General features: G+C 38.0%; 1 pseudogene; it reads right to left on the bottom strand.

The window, feature by feature from the left end:
- The window catches only part of LOC114047583, a 32,001-nt pseudogene extending 17,193 nt beyond the window's left edge, over window positions 1-14,808 (bottom strand).
- Window positions 14,809-18,482: the final 3,674 nt, after the last annotated feature.

Raw genomic sequence — 18,482 nt, forward strand, 5'->3', positions numbered from 1 at the left:
GATAGCATTTTTCATTGTGAGTCTTTTGTGGCCCTTTGTATTGATCAGCATTACTAAATCTTTCACAGTTGATTGTTTTTACACTATTGCTGTGACTGTGTAAATTATTTTCCGAATTCTGCTCACTTCACTTTGCATCCATTCATTGTGTAGATTTTAGGAAAGCATTTGACAAAGTGTCTCATGCTATATTCTTGTGGATAAGATGGAGAGAAAGGGCTATACAACAATACAATTAGCTAATTTAGTACTGGCAGAATGATCAGACTCAAGAAGAAGGAATTCCATGTCAGCTTGGCTAGTGGGCTACAGTGTGGCACCTCACAGGGATTTCTGCTTAGTCTTGGGCCATTTAACATTTTCAGTGATATAGAGGAAGGCATAGATGGAATGCTTATAAAATTTGAATATGACACAAAGCTGGAAGGGTTAGTTAGTGACAGAGTCACAATCCCAAAAAGGGATGGCTAGGTGGCTAAGAATGGTACAGTGGACTTAGGCTAGGACCTGGAATCAGGAAGACCTGAGTTTGACTCCTACCTCAGGGACTAACTTAGCTGTGTGACCCTAGACACATTGCTTGAAGTCTCTGAGCTCTGTTTTTTTTTTTTTACTTATAAAATGTGGATAATAATAATAGCACCTACCTCACAGGACTGTTGTGAGGATCAAATGAGTTAACACATGTAAAGGGCTTTGCAAATCTTAAAACTAGCTATCATTATTATTATTATTATTGTCTTAATGGTCTGGAATACATCTAAGATAAAATTGAGTAGGGTTAAAGTGTAGTCTTACACTTTGATTCAAAACATCAACCTCACAAATACAAGATGAGGGAAGTATTCTTTTCTCTGGAAAAGACCTGGGGGCTTCAATTGATTGTAAGTTCAATACCAGTCAATAGGATGCCATTCTTACCCCAATCCAGTCAAAGCTAATGTGATCTCTGGCTGTATTATGAGATATATGTGTATATATGTATAATGTCCAGGACTCTGAGGCCCATTTTACTTGACTCTGTTCAGAACACATCTAGAATATTGGATTATAGAATCAGAGATTTAGAGGTGAAAAGGGACCTTAGAGGCCATTGAATCCAACCCTTTAATTTTCCAGATGAGGTAACTGAGGCCCTGAAAAGTTAAGTGACTTGCCTAAGGTCACACAGGTTATTAGTGGAAAAGCTAGGGTTTTAATCCTAACTCTTCCACTTCTGGACTCAGCATTTTTTCCCACTGTTCAATTCTGGACAAGACATTTTAGGAAGGGCAATGATGAGCTGGAGAACGTCCAGAGGAGAGTGACCACAAAAGTGAAGGGCCTAGAAGAGGTTATACCATTGAGGATTAATTGAAGGAAGTTTAGCCTGGAGAAGAGAATACAAGAGTCTCCCCTTAACAGAGGTCTTCATATGAAGGCTAGATTATCACTTGTTTGGATATTGTAGAGGGTATCTTTATTCACATGTGGCATGGACTAATTGTCTTCTGGGATTCCAACTCTGAGGTTCTATGAGTTACTGTGGCTGAAAAAAAATTCCTTGCCTGGTGGCTAACCTGATAGTGATAAGCCTTTTCAAACCTAGCTAGGTTGATCCTCAGATGACAGTCATACAACAGTCCCCTTGGAGCGGGTGCTCAGAGGTTTTCCAGCTTTGGAACTGTCAGAGCTCTTGCTTTGCTGGTATAACCTTTGGGAATCCAGGGTCCCCTTCAGGCCAAGATGAGGCATCAGAGTAGGATGTGATTGTTTTTCCACTGTACCACTCTCTAAATGGAAAAATACATAACTTATCTGTTCATTTTCAAGAAGCTGATGAGAGAACACTTATATTTATGAAATGACACAGGCCTTTTCAAAAGGGCATCTACAGTAGAATGACTGACTGTACCTAGCTTATCTCAACCACGTTTTAGTGTGACCTGCTGTAGCATAGTATCTTGGCAGAGCAGGTTGTGTGGAAATGCTATTACATAAAAGGGAATTAATTTCTTGACAATATACACCATGATTCTAGTTATAAATGTGACATGGCATGATGATATTGCATAATTCATGATGAGATAATTAGGAAGTTCATTTAAATCAGCCTTGTAGGCTAAGACAACCTGATAATCAGATAGAAGCCTGGTTATCATCATCAAAGAGGCTTGACATCTCAGGAGCCTGAGGTATTTTGCTCATATGTAAACTCTTGCCTTTACTTGAAAGCTGATAGATACTGTTGAGGGAATAGTCCCTCCCCATATGAGATGCCTGGCATACAAGTGGTAGTAAGACTACATAAAAAATAACAATATGCTTTTAAAGATGTCTGAGGCTTTAAGAGAACAGTATATTAGTTGAGAGAGGAGACACATAAAAATTGTTGGAATGGAATCCATGCAGAGCAAGGCACAAACATGGTTCCAAACCACATTTTTTTAATTGTATCCAATCATGCATACTTAAAAACACTGCAGCTCTAACAACCTCAACAGGAATTCTGTATATACAGAGTACAACTCTGGTCAAACAGTCAGGAGAGATGGATAGGAAAATATAGATACCATTCAGAAGCCCCCTATAACCAGAGCCCAGCAACACCAAATGAGTAACCTGGATTTTAAGCACTGGATACATTTTCCCTATCGAATTCAGTATGTTTTTTCTACTTAACTATTTGGTGCAATATATAATGCCCTCTTCTCCCATTAACACAAATCAAGGGAAGGATTTTGCAGGTATACAATAAGACTTAAGTTTGAAAAATAAAGCTATAGAGCCACTTTTCCACTTCTCAAGTTTCTCCTTTAATTTTTTAAGTATTCCATGCATCTTTCTTCTTTGACTGCACAAAACTTGGAGACCAGGGATCAGCCTTGTCTTCCCTGTGAAGATGGAGTTGCTTTGGTAGCTAAAAAATAAAGGGGCTTGGGGGTGGGGAGGAGTGGAATTGCAACCAGGAACAGATTGTTAAAAACTCCACCTTCTAAGGTATGATGTTTAACTTCTTGACAGCAAACATTTGCAGGTCACTGGAGTCACACATCAGGAGTTTAAAACACAGCTTCAGAGGGTAAGCTAAAGGTGAACTTTAATAGTAAACTACCTCTTTAGTAAATGTTGCTGTCAAATCTTTTTAAATTAAAAGATGTAATAGGAATTAAACTCTTTAATGGAATAAATCATCCAGTTTCTAAACTCCAGATTAATAGTGAACAGCTGAGAATTCTTTTTCTGCTTTGTCTTTCAGTAGAATATAGTGATTTTGAAGTTAACAGACACAGGTAACACACACAACAAGAACAACAACACAACCGGGCAGGAGAAATTTGCCCAATTAAAGGGAAGTTTAATGTTACACCTTTTGTTGCCTCTAAATTTTCCAGAACACAGTAGAAATTCAGACAAGTCCAGTTCAATGGGGACTCTCTGGAAATAATTACCTGAATGGAGATTAACACCTCTCCACTGGGTTTAGCCCTACCCTATTGTTTGTTGTTAAAGGGGCTATTCATTCATAAAGCTGAACCCACCCAACCAAACAAAGGGTCCTTGGTGCATGCTCAGGTGAACTCTGAGCCAAAAGAAAAAGATTGACTCATTTCCTCATGGCTGAACATTGCTGTGTAGTCAAGCTAAAAAGTTAGGGTGGAATTTTAAACAAGGTTAATAATGGGAGGGTTTCAGAATTAGGCACCAGAGCCACCTCCATGTTCTATCTGCATCAAAGCAAAGAGGGCAGGCGCCCTTGGGCTGGGTCTTTAATAATAAGGGCTGACATTTATATGGCACTTAAAGGTTTACAAACCATTTTAAATACATAATCTCATTTGATTCATGCAACAAACCTGTGAGGTAGGTGCTATTATAAAACCCATTTTACAGAAGAAGAAGCAGAATTCAGAGAACTTTAGGAACTTACCCATGTTCACACAAATAGTAAGCATAAAAGATGGGATTAAACCTGAGGGTCTCTCTGACGCCAGAGACCACATTCTTCAGGTAGTGAGCTGTTTCTCTAACTTGGTAAAGATCACATTTTAAGTGGATTCCAGAAATTACAGACTGATGAGTTTAACATCAATCCTTAATAAAATTATAGAATTAATTATAAAACAGGTATTTGAGCCTGATTGAGTCAGAAAAAGCAGAAACTCATTTCAACAAGCATTCATTAAGTGCCTACTTTTTTTTTTTTTTGGCAAGGGGTAGCTAGGTGGCACGGTCGAAAGAGTCAGGAAGGACCTAAGTCAGGAAGACTCATCATCATTAGTTCAAATCTAGTCTCAGACACTTACTTAGCTGTGTGACCCTGGGCAAGTCACTTAACCCTCTTTGCCTCAGTTTCATTACTTGTAAAATGAACTAGAGAAGGAAATGGCAAACCACTTCAGAATCTCTGCCATGAACATCCCAAATGGGGTCACAAAGAGTCAGATATAACTTGAACAACAAAACTTTTTTGCAAGACACCATTCTAGGAGCTGGGTATACAAAGATAAAAAAAACAGACCTACCTTCAAGGAGCTTACATTTCTGTTGGTGGGATCACCAACTACTTTACACACATAAAGTAGTACATGATTATTTGAGAAAGGAGAGAGCACTGACAATTAAAGGGATTAGGAAAGGCTTCCCAAAGAGAGAGTGTCTGAGTTGAACCTAGAATGAAGCTGAGGATGCTCAAAGGTGGAGATAACAAGTGTGTAGCGAGCAGGCATGGCCTATGCAAAAGCAAGGAGGTGGGAAATACAAAGTTATGGAACAGCAAGTAGGAAAGTTTGGTTGAAACAGATAGTGCGGGAAGGCATGGGATTTGAAATGTCTGTTAAGGCAGACTGGAGCCAGAAAATGAAGGGTTTAAAATATCAAAGAGAGAGTTTGCTTTTTCTCTTAGAAGAAATAGAGAGTCACTTAAGATTTCTGATGGGGGTCAGACTTGCGCTTTAGAAAGGCTATTTTGGCAGTTGAGTAGAGGATGAGTTGGGAAAAGAAGGCACTGACTAGAAATAAGAGAACCAATTAGGAGGCTATTATAATTTAATAGTCCAAGTGAGAGATGAGGATTTAAACAAGGATGGTAGCCATGTGAAATCAGAGAATATGAGATATGTTGTAGAGGTACACAACAAATCTGATCATATGGCTGTAGGTGGGAGTGAAGGAGGAAAGAAGAGAAAAGTGCCTAGGACAGAGATTTGTGGGATATACAAGATTACACATGGGACATGGATATGATCCAGCAAAGGAAACTGAGGAGGAACAGTTAGATAGGTAAGAGAAACAGGATAAAGCAGTGTTACAAAAACCCTGGAAAGAGAGAGTATCCCTGCAGAAGGGTAGTCAACAGTGTCCAAAGTCACATTTTATCTCCCCCATTAGACTGTGAGCTCCTTGAGAGTTGGGACTGCTTTTTGCCTTTCTTTCTATCCCAGTGCCTGGTAGGTGTCTCTTGACTTGACTTGACTTAATTAAGAGATCGTTGGTAATGTTGGAGAGCACATTTTCAAGTCTGAGGTAAAATAAATACAAGGGACTAAGTAGTGACTGGGAGGTAAGGATGTAGAGAAAAACTGTAAGTTATTGTTTTTTCCTAGCATGTTTGGAAAATGGACAAGACATGTAGGAGGGTTAAGAGGAGACAGAGTCATTCCCCATCTTAATGATGGGGAATAGCTGGGCATGTTTGCAGGCAGCAGGAAAGGAGAGATTCAAGAAAGAGAGGAGGTCTGGCAGAAATTAGGTTTAGACCAATATCTCATACCATATACTACAATAAGCTCCAAGAGGATATATGATTGAAATATAATAGGTCACATCATAAACAAATGAGAGGAGCAAGCAAGAAATTATGGAAAGGATAAAAGTTCATGACTAAACAAGTGATAGAGAGATTCACACAAGATAAAATGGACAATTTGGATTAGATAAAATTAAAAAGGTTGTACATGAACAAATCTAATGGAGTTAAAATTAGAAGGGAAACATAACTGGGGAAAATCTTTGTAGCAAGTTTATCTGATAAAGATCTTGTATGTAAGATATATAAGGAAGATTCAAATATATAAAACTAAGAGCCATTCCCCAATAGATGAATGGTCAAGGAATATGAACAGGCAGTTTTCAAAAGAAGAAATTCAAATCATTAATAATTAAAGAAATGTAAATTAAAGGAACTCCAGAGTTCTACCTCATACCCACTAGACTGGCAAAGATAACAAAAGAGGAAAAGGACAAATATTAGAGGGGCTATGGGAAAACATGCACATCAGTACACTATTGGTGGAGTTGTCAATTTGTCTAGACATTTTGGAAAGCGATTTGTAACTATAATCCAAAAGTTACAAAACTGCACGCACACTTTGACCCAGCTATACCACTACTAGAGCTATACTCCAAAGAAATCAAAAAAAGAGGAAAAAGATCTACATGTACAAAAATATTTATAGCAGCTTTTTTTGTGCTGGCCAAAAACTGGAAAATCTGGGGAATGACTAAACAAAATATAGGATGTGAATGTAATGGAATAATTATTGTGTCAATAAGGAATGACAAAATGGGCAGTTTCATAAGCAACTGGGAAGACTTTTATGAACTGAAGTAGAGTGAAGTGAGTAGAACTAGAACATTCTATACAAGGATAACAACATTATGTAGGAGAACAACTTTGAAAGACTAGATATGTGATCAGTGAAGTGATTATGAAGGGAAATAAATGAAATCCAAGTGCAATGAAGTCCAAATAATGCAGTCCAAATGAAATGAAGTCCAAAAGAATGAAGGTGAAATATGACACTTACCTCTTGCCAGAGAGGTTTTGTTGTTGTTCACTCATTTCAGTTGTGTCTGACTCTTCATGACCCCATTTGGGATTTTCTTGGCAAAGATACTGAAGTGGTTTGCCATTTCCTTCTCCATAGAGGTGATGAATTTAAAATTCAGAGACATGTATTTTCAGACATGACCAATGTGAGAATTTGTTTTGCCAAACTATTCCTGGGCTTTATTTATTTTATTTTTAAAAAATCAGTGGAGTAGGAGTTAGGGGGAAGAATAGATGAATAAAAGGAAAAACAAAAAATAAATAGACCTTTTCTTTTCCACTCATGACTTCAAAGTGTAAAGATGTCCTACAGAAACTCTGCTAAGGAGTGAGGCTTCAAGTCCAAGCCCAAGCAAGTATTCATCAGTTTCTCATGGAAATAGTTCATCATCTGTGGGATGTGAGGAGGGGATGAAGCAATACAAAGGAATGTGGGCATTAAAACTGTCCAACCTACAATAAAAGAGAGTGAGGCAGAGCTCTGAGCCAATTATTAAAGAGTCCATGGTCCCCTCTGATGAAGTGGACCTCAGTTCTTCCTTATGATCTGAGATGCCCTCTTTTTCCAGGACTTCTTTTTATAGGATTTGATACCCAAATATGCAAAAGCGGCATAGTAAAACACAGAATTTCATTGGTTGATAGACCTTGCTCTTGAGGGCCAAAAATGACATATTAGTGGAGGGGTCACAGGTTAGGCGAAGCATGGGGCATCTTCACTGACTAAGTGGTCATAAGATTATCACTTGCTCTTGGGCAAGAGAGAGAGGTCTGAAGTTACAAAAATAAATTGGAGGACCTTCCATGGAATTGAGTCACTTCTACCACACTGGGCTTGATCACCATGACAAAGAAAAACAAGGATGGAGGGCCTCTACTTAAATCCCTATAATTAAGCAAGTGATTTTACAATCTGCAGCTCCCAGTTCTAATATACAGAAGGTCTAATATACAGAGGTCTAATATACAGAATTTATAATCACTACCACTATGGAATCATATCAAATTGATTGATATTGATTGGAATAGAGAAGGAGTCCAAATGAATTATTTCTCACAGGAACTCTAACCCATGGGGAAAGGTGGGGGCAATTGATAGTTTCGATGTAAATATCATGCTTGCTCATTAGTTCAGCACAGATCTCTACATTTTTAGCTGCATGTACAGCTCAAAATGGAATGATGTGACTGGGACAGTGAACCACAGGGAAGCCTGTATCTGTTAGCATCTGTCTCATGAGTTTGACGTTATGCTGTCATGGATGGTGAAGGGCTTGTCCTTCTGCACTCGGATTGAAAAGCTCCAGCCAACCCAGAAGCATGGATGGGAAAGAAATTGTAAAAATAAAGCCAGCAACATAGGCTCATAGTGTCATTCAGTTGTTTCAGATGTGTCTAACTCTTCATGACCCCATTTGAGGTTTTCTTGGCAAAGATACTGCAGGGGTTTGCCATTTCCTTCTCCAGCTCATTTTACAGATGAGGAATTGAGGCAAACTGGATTAAGTGACTTGCTCAGGGTCACACACATAGATAAGTCTTCCAGATTCCAAGCCAGGTGCTCTATCCACTGCCACCTAGCCCATAGTGTTTATTAATATAGTGTTTATTAAAGGTCTCATGCTGACAATATAGCCACCAATGCAACCAAAGACTTTGCCAAGTGTTCTAGTAATGATGTCCAGTTTCTGTATGACTCTATCCTGATCACTTTTCCTGCCATCTTGAGTTCTATATAGAGTTCTGCACCATGGACTTCATCTATGAAGATAATTGCCCAATATTCATAGGTCAAATCACACAATTCTTCCACACAAGTGGATCTATTGCTCCATCCATGGAGTGAACAGTTTCAAATGCAATGACCTTTAGGGACTGATGGGTCTGATTTCCTTAGCAGCTCTTCGAGATAGCTTACATATTATGATGAAATATTTATCTTGGCACTGCTGCTACAAATTCCTTGGATCATGAAGGCATGGTTCCCAGAATTAGAATAAATGTCACAGACTGGCATCATCGTAGACTAAGTAAAATAAGTGGAATCATCAGCAACAAAGCAAGATGAAAACAATAATGCTGCATCTTTCCTGTGTGGGTTGGCCAATTCATTATCCAGATCTACATGAAACTTGCTAATTCCAGAAATATTTCTAGTACTACCAGCACCAACACCATGTTGTTTTAATGTATCTGTGACTACCCCCTCCCCCACTAAAGGATGATGAGGCATCCGTAGGTATTAGTTGCTACAATGAACTAAAAAGTTATCTGATTTTTTAGTAACAAGAGAATCCATGAAGCCATCTGACACTGGGAAGATGTGTGCCCTCGAATTCACTGCTTTATACATTCAATACATTTGATCTTTTTTTTTTTTCATCAATTTTTTTTCTCAAAGGAACAATCATTGTATTAGAAAATAGAAACAGATTTTTGGCAAGTTGTCCTAAAGGATGTGGGACACCCTTTCTTGTCTCTGATTTGGCAAGAAATCCTGAGAAATCTTTAGCAAACCATTCTAGTTTCTTCCACTCCTGAGATTAATCACCTTGAGAATAACTGGAACTTGATCAACTTCTTTCCTCACAAGGAGGTGTTTCCTGCTTAAAGTTCTAAACTGACCTTATAGAAAACTGCTATTCCTTGGTCCTTCTAAGCTAGTAAGAAGGATATCCATAAGGAAGTTTTATCATTCTTATTGACTGAAGGTACTCATTTTCCTTGTTAGTAGTGAGCTGCTGAAGTGGACCAAAGCTTAAGAAGCAATTTTCATCATTTGGGCCAATTCTATTTATAGAAGAGTAGTGATTTGCCAGCCTTTTGGAGTATTCTTGATAGGAATGGGTATCATCAAACACTAGTCTCAGTTAGTCAACAAGCACTTATTGAATTTAAAAATTTATTTAAATTAAGTTTAAAAATAAAACAAGCAAATTTCTCGTAACAAATATATGCCTTAGTCATGCAAAATGAATTCCCCCAATGGCTGTATATACACACATGCACACACATACACACACACAAAATGTAAATATACATGTTTTATTCTGTACCCTAAATCCATCACCTCCTTATAATGGGTATCACGTTTCATCCTGGAATCATGAATAGTCATTACATTGACTAGAGTACTTACAGTGTTCAAAGTTGTTTATTTTTACAGTGTTGTCATTGTATAATTTCATTCTCTATCAGTTTATAAAAACCCTTAAAAGTGTTCATTTTTATGATATTGATGTTATAGGATATATTCTTCTGGTTCTGCTCACTTCACTCTGCAATAGTTCATATGAGTCTTTCCATGTCTTTTTTGGAATCATCCATTTCCTTATATCATGTAGCGTAGTAGAATTCCAACTTATTCATATCCCACAACTTATTCAGCTGTCGCTCAATTATCTTAGCTTCCAGGTTTTGGGGGTTGGTGTGTGTGTGTGTGTGTGTGTGTGTGTGTGTGTTTTCTTTTTGCCTCCCCAAAAAGACGAGCTGCTATAAATGTTTGTACATAAAACCCCTTTTCCTCTATATTTGATCTCTTTTAAGTACTAGCCTAGTGGTGGCCACAATCTTCAGAGCTGCCTCCACTGACTGTCTCTTTCACTCCCTGCTAGATGTGATTTTTTTTCCTGCTGAGCTAATAACACTGCTTTAAGATACCATTGCAATGATTAAAACAACTCTGGGGTACCACCGGACACCTATAAGATCGGCTAATATGACAAAAAAGGAAGATGTTGAATATTGGAAGGGAGTTACTTACCCAGAAAAAGACAACTACATCCAATAGGAAAGAGTATGAGAGTTAATCTGTTTGATGCATGACATAGACTGTAGGGAGCAGAGATGCACATTATGGAGACACAGACACAGAGAGGAGCAGCATTCCTGGCTAGAAGTAACTTCAAGGAGTGAGACTCCTAGTATCAGAGAAAAGTGCTGACTATAGATTCAAGAGAACTAACTTTGGTGTGTGGAGTCAAGAGGAGCAGATCCAAAACACACAGCTTGTTTAGTGGAAATGCTACAACCAAGGCAGTTTAGCCATATAAGACCACTGAGACAAGAGAAAGGACATGGGGGCCTTTCAGCATTGGAAGCATGAATTGCCTTGGCCTCCCTCCAAATGTTACTGTACCTCACTAACATTGTACTCTTAAGTTTGTTCCCATTTTCCCCATAGGCACTATGTACAATTGTGGGAGGACATGGCCCAGGTTTTGGAGATGGAGGAATTTTGTAGTTATTGTTCATAGTATGTCATTTTAGTAAATGCCTTTGCTTTGAGTTAATTGTGTCTACTGGCTGACTATTAAATGTAAACTCTTTGATGCAGAATTGTAAGCTATATTTTAGGAGTATAGAAACTTTGGACCCTAGAACCTTCAAGAGAAGCCATCCACTGGCTAATCCAGCCCTTAACTTGGAGTGCAAGTTTGGTAGCGCAGGGAAGGTACTAAAATAATAAATCATTTAAAACAAAGAGAAATTAAATAGTATGTCATAGCATTGGATGCAAAGGCTTTAGTAAAATAATTTATTCATGTTAAATATAAAAATATGAGAATGGTAGAACCTGTCTTTAATATGACAAAATATATTTAATATAAGACAATATAATATTCAATAGAGAAACATTAAAAGAATTCCTAAATTTAAAAGTTATAAACAATACTGCCTGTTCTAATCACATTCATATTTGTCATCCTCTTAGAATGCCATGAAAAAAAGAAATAAAAGGAATAAACATTCCTTTAATTTAAGGAATAAAAATGAAGAAATAAAACTATGTTTATAAATAACATAATTATAAATCTAGACAATACAATACACTCAAACAACAGAAACTGAAGTGATATATGATTTTAGCAAAGTAGATAAAGGTGAGATAAACAAAAATCTTCTGAGTTGTTATAACTACCACAAAAATCAAGATACTGATAGAGAAATATCATTTACAATGGATAAAAAAAATTAATTATTTTTGCATTAATTTACCACCACATATAATCAATCAACAATCACTTATTAAGCACTTTCTTTGTGCCAGTTATGCTAAGTGTTAGGTATACAAAGAAAAAAGCAAAAATAGCTCCTACCCTCCAGGAACTTACATTCTAATAGGAGAGACAACAAGTAAATAACTTTATACATAGAAAATACATACAAAGGAACTGTCTCACTGTGCTTAGCACAGTGCCTGGCTTAGTGTAATGGTTTTATAAATGTTTGTTCAGTTGTGTCTGATTCTTTCTGACCCCATTTGGGGTTTTCTTGGAAAAGATACTGGAGTGGTTTGCCATTTCCTTCTCCAAATCATTTTACAGATGAGGAATTGAGGCAAACTGGGTTAAGTGACATGATCGGGGTCACACAGCTAGTAAATATCTGAAGCCAGATTTGAACTCAAGAAGATGAGTCTTCCTGACTCCAGGACTGGCATTCTATTCACTGTGCCACCTAGCTGCCCAATTTTTATAAATGAGGACTGAGAAATAGCCATTTACATACAACCAGGGCCACCACTTCCTCTCCTCTCACTTTCTTCTAAATCCTCTCCAGTCTAGCTTCCATCCTAATCATTCAACTGAAATTACTTTCTGCAGAGCGATGGACCATTTTTAAATTGTCATATCTAATGTCCTGTTCTCAACCCCGATCCTCCCTGATCTCTCTGTCTCATTTAACACTTGTCAAATCACCTTCTCCTCTTGTATACTCTTTCCTACCTTGGACAAGTAATTTATCCCCCCTTTTGCCTCAGTTTCCTCTCATGAGTTGGTTGTGAGGATTAAATGAGATAATGTTTGTAAAAGTACCTAGCACATAGTAAGTGCTATATAAATGCTTATTCCTTTAACCCCTTACCCTCCCTCACTATGAGTTTAATTATAGTCTTTACCACATGATTCTCAAATATATATCCAACTTTACTTAATCTTTCTCCTAAACTGATGTCCTATATCACCAACTGCCTTTTGGACATCTTGAAATTGAAGTCTTGTAGTCAATTCAAACTCAAAATGTCCAAAAAAGAACTAATTATCTTCCCCCCTTTACCTCCATGATTTGAGCAATATCTTAACCCTTCGTAACCCTAAGCAATTTAGGCTAGTTTTAATTCGAAATCACTGATCTGAAGTCATCCTTAAGATTAGTTTGTCTCCAAAAGAGACAGGATATGATCACACAAAGGGAAGACATTATTGGACCCAAAATTAATGGATTTGAACATACAAATGTAAAAAGATTTGGACTGACAGAAAGCAATATCTCTAAAACAAATAAAAGATGCAAATTGGGGAAAATATTTGCAATAAACATATCAGACAAAAGTCTGCTATCTAGAATCAGTTTTTCAAAAACTTGTTCCCTCCCATAATATAGATTCCCAAAGATGATCAGATACTCTTCTAATCAGAGACATGTGAAAAAAAAAAGACAACTTTAAGAAACCACTTTTTTCCCATTAAATTGGATAGATAAATAGATAGATATAAGAAAATGATCAAAGTGACTGTCAATGGGGCTGAGGCAAAAGAGTTGACATCATTTATATTGTTGGTGTCATAAAACTGATTATACCTTTTGGCTCAGCTATCCTTTTGCTAGAACTTTACCCTAATGATATAAATATGTCAGAATATGGAAAAAAAGAATTATTAAAAAGGAAAAGATAGTATAATTATAAAAATATTCAGGAGTTGCTTCATTCGTAATAGAAAAAATTCTTGAAACAACTTTTATAGCAGTGGATTTGAAGAACAGATGAATAAGTTAAATTGTAGTCAATTAACATAATGGAATATTACGGTGCCATAAAAACGTTAAGCATGAAGAATTCAAGGAGCTATGGAAAGACACAGATGAACTGATGGAAAGCAAAATCAGAAGATTAAGGGACATATTGTCAACTCTATTTTTAAAAAAAGTGACATCAAAGACATTCAGACAGGAACATAGATGGAACACAGAGGAAACATATTTTGTTTGTTATTCAACTGTCTGATCACCTTTAACTATCTACAGTACATTATTTCCCCCCTTCCATTTCTAATTATGGTAGAAATGATTCAGATTTGGGGATTAGAGATGTACCTTACATTTGGTTTAGTTGTTTGATTAATTAGCACTTGCTATAAATATTGAAATTAATAATAACACTTAATTAAATAAAAAATAGCTGACATGTACATAGTGCCCTGCTGTTTGCAAAGTACTTTTGTCATTCTCTCAATCCGGAAGCCCACCAATAAATATTTGTAGAATAGTAACAGATAAAATTGGTATTACAGGAAGGAAATGATATTTTAAATGTTTTTTGGCTACATAGTGTTCACAATAGTTTTAAACCTTAATAGTATGTAAAAATAAACCTGTTTCCTTTTAAATATGGCAAATCTATCATATTTCCTTTTTTGAAAAGCTAGTAGATTTTGAAAGCTAGAAAATATTTATAGTACCTGGGGAAACTCTTCCTCCCTCCCCAGGACATACATGGTCCCCAGAATAGCTACCTCAGGTTCAGGTCCTTTGGGGGTCCACATCCTCCCTATACCTTTGCTCATAACACCCCAATGAGGTATTTCTGATGGGTTTACTTTTCCTGTAGGCAGCCAGAGGCTGTGGTTTTTTCAAAGCCAAGTCATTTAATGAAATAGTAGGAGAAATTGTAATGGAACATACCCAACCCCACCAGCCCCCGAGCCAAGGCCACACCCTCCAATAAATACACACACACAATTGTCATTAGAGAGAGTGGACACACATATAGATAATGCCTGAGCAATACATATGAAGGAAACACATGTTGCCAGGGCACAGGTGTAGAGGGCCTTACTTCTGGGTCTGGCATTGCAAGACCACTGATGTTTCCTGGTGATGTCATCACACTCTTCTCACTAGGCCTGTTCCCTGCTAAGGTAGGATCCTCACTGGTGCAGCTGCTTCCCTGGTGCCTGCTGGTGATTGCTAGGGTTGTAGTGTCTACTGAGCATTGCTCCTTGATATTAGTCAATTCTGGACGAAGATCCAGGCCTGTTTCAGACAACTATCTTACTTGAGGTTAGAAGTTCCCATGATCCTCTTTGGATCAGCATGAAATTGAATTTGAGACAGAACAAAAGGTAAGCCAAAGAGTCAAGATAATTCTTCTTTACCTATACAACTCTTATTCCTGCCTTTATTATACATATCTGTTAACAGCAATATCCGGGGCAGCTAGGTGGCTCGGTGAATATAGCACTGGGCCTGGAGTCAAGAAGACTTGGGTTCACATGTGACCTCAGACACTTACTAGCTACATGACCTTGGGCAAGTCATTTAACTTGTGTGCCTCAGTTTCCTGGGAATGGGAAATGGGACTAATAATAGCTCCCACCTCCCAGCATTGTCCAGAGATTAAATAAGATGATAATTATAAAGCACAGTGTCTGGCACAGAGTAAGTATAACGTAAAAGTTAGTTATTATTATTATTATTATTATTATTACCCTTTCCTGGAAATTACTTTACATTTCCATTGTACATATTTTATATTTACTAACTTGTGTATGTATGCTTCGCCACAGTAGAATTTAAGTTCTTGGGATTAAGGACTTTTGGTTTCTGCCTTTTTATCTTCAAAGCCTAGCATAGTGCCTTGCTTAATAAATGTTGGTTGAGTTAAATTGAATTTTTTTTAAGGGAATGTTTTGGGTGGATAAGTGGACTGAATTATTATAACAATGTAAACTCCAAGTGGGGCGGGGCCCTTGAGAAACAGGGGCCGTGTGTGTGTGTGTGTGTGTGTGTGTGTGTGTGTGTGTGTGTGTGAATATTTGAGTGCGTGCATGCTCTCAAGCAGCAGGACTCCACCACCAGCCAAAGCCTGGAAGCAGCAGCAGCAGCAGTCACTTCAGCAACTTCACGGTGCCCTTTGGCAAAAGCTGCCCCAACCCCCACACTGCACTCACTTTTTAGCTCATTTCTGTATCAGTCTCTCTCTTTCTCTCCTTCTTTTTCTGGATTCAAAAAGAAAAAGTCAGAGATAAGATCTGAAAATAGATATATGCACTATGGAAAATTATTATTAATAACGAACATTCTCTCTCACATTGGCTCTATCCTCCACCCAGCCTGTGCTGGTTAAAAAAAAAAAAAGTCCCTTCTCCCCATTGGGTTTTGCTTTTTCTCTCTTTCTATCCTATTTCAAGTAGTCACAGTAGGACAAACTCATGGTAGATGGCTACCTAGGTCCAGTTGGCTTTGTCCTTTCTTCAGACTGGGAGTGACATGCAAAGACACGATAAGTCTTTACCTGAAGGGTTGTGAATAGTGTAGCCCAAAAGGGTGAGCTACATAGGAGTCTCCAAACAGAGATGATATGACAGGGGCAGCCATAGAACTGGAAACCATCTTTCCTTCAGGGTAAATAGTCACCTTGGCTAAGGTTGGATACCCAGCTCAAGGAAGGAAGGAAGCAATTTTGGAGACAAGGCATCTGGCACCATCAAGCTGGCATCATTCTCCAGCAACGGTAGCAGGTTTACAAGGAAATCTAATGTTACTGCTTCTCAGGGGCAGAAGAAGTTGTCAGGGGTTGTAGTAAACTTGTTGGGTGCCCTACTGGGTCCTTAGCCCACACATGTGCTTTGCATGACTTTGTACGCATGTTACTATACTATATATTATTATATACTACTGTATAATATATATACTATACTGTACACTGTTATAATACTATATATTATAGCCATAATCACCAAAAGTCATGTGTGACTGAAAAATCTTAAAACAGGCTCATTACTGGTCTTTTATAGCTCTGATCCCTTCTCATTAGACTTCACACAAAGAGACATGTAGATATGAGTATAAGAAATATAAGAATCCATAGATGACTAACTCTAGCTCCCAAATGGATATCATGCCTACTTAAGTGGTAGGTGGGTGGTGCAGTGGATACCACACTGGGTCTGGAGTCAGGAAGACCTGAATTCAAATCTAGCCTTAGATAACTAGTAAAATTGTGTGACTATGGATGAGTTACTTCACCTCTGTCTGCCTCTATTTCCTCAACTGTAAAATGGGGGTAATAATAGTACCTATCTCTCAAAGTTGTTGTAAGAATTAAATGAGATAATATTTGTAAAGCATTTAGCACAGTGACTGGCACATAGTAGGTGTTTAATAGATGCATATTTTCTTCCTTCTTAAAGGGAAGAAAGATATACATAGTACTGGAAGAATAATTCTAGTAGTTCTGGTTAAGGTTGAGTAGTATTGGGTCTGTCTATAGAGGTGATTGATTCATTGGGAGTCCAAATTCAATTTTTTACAACAGTACATCTACCTGCCTTTTGGATCCATGAGGATACTGAACTTGAGAAATAACATCCTGTGTTAAAACCTACCAGGTAGTTGAAAATGTTCTTGGTTCTTAGATGCTTGGTGAGAACAATGATCAAGTAGACCTCTGAGAAGGTTGCTCTACTGCTCCACAAACACAATATTCCCCTCCAAAATGGTTTTCCCATAAAAGTAGTTTGAGCCGCTAGTAGATCCTTTTGCTACTTTATATAACTCTCTGTATCTGCCCACTTAGGGGAAAAGTATGCAGGCCTAGGGCATGGAGAAGGATGGGGTAACCTGTGAGAGGGTGACCTTCCTGGGAGAACTGGATGCTTTGTTCTCCATGATGGGGAGTGGACAATGAGAGATGACAATGAGGTGAAAACTTTCTTTAGCTGGTTACCAGAGGAATGTGGATGGATCCCTACAGGAATGGAGATCTTCTACCTTCAGGGAAGGTTGGAAGCAACTCCTCTGTAATCAACTACCTCTCTACCTTGAGGAAGACCTCCACCTGAAGTATCCCTTCCCACTGAATGTCAGAGGAGAGAGACACAACCCTAGGAGTGGTTTAGTTTTGTGGAGTAAGGCAGGGTGGCCTGTGATGGGATGGTTTCTTAATTCATACTAAGTTCTTATGAGCTGAGCTGCTTAGTAGATTGATCACAATTCACAACAATACTGTGAAAACTGGATATGGTTGATGGTTGCTAAAGATGTACTTAGTAATAGTATCCCTCAAGCTGTATCCACCCACACTTCTCTCACTCCTCAGTTCTCTAGAGTGCAGGAGCTGTCATGTGATTAGTCAAATAATGAATTGGCTACGGGGATATAGTATATTGTTTGGCAATCTGATTACCCGAATAGCTTACTTGCTAGACATCTGTGCTTTCTCCTAAGCCCACGTGTGACTGAGCTGACTCCCGGAGTCAAGAGAGACTTACAGTTGTGATTTGGAATATGCCTAGAAATTACTCAAAATAGGAAACACTGCTTCTCTTTACTCTTTGAGTTCCCATGCTGTGCTTAGATTCTTCCTCCTCCTCTTTCATGATGTCTAATTTATAGGATTTGATAATTCACTCTTAATGGTCATGGGATTTATTGAAACAATTAGGTAGCATGTAAACTCCAAACAAAGTATAAAAAGATTTTCAAATGACAAGTAACAGGATCTGTTTTAGCTCAGATCTACTTTCTTGCCCCCTGTCCCTACCCCTCTTTCTAACTGGTAGAAATGGAGGATAAAACAAACCACTGGGTAAATTTTCTTAATGAGTGCCTTGAGAGGATTAGGGGAGAGGAAAGTTCTGGAATTGGGCTCCACTTGAGATGACCA

Source organism: Vombatus ursinus, unplaced genomic scaffold (genome assembly GCF_900497805.2).
Source record: "Vombatus ursinus unplaced genomic scaffold, bare-nosed wombat genome assembly UNPS02014789.1, whole genome shotgun sequence".
NCBI classification, from domain to species: domain Eukaryota; kingdom Metazoa; phylum Chordata; class Mammalia; order Diprotodontia; family Vombatidae; genus Vombatus; species Vombatus ursinus.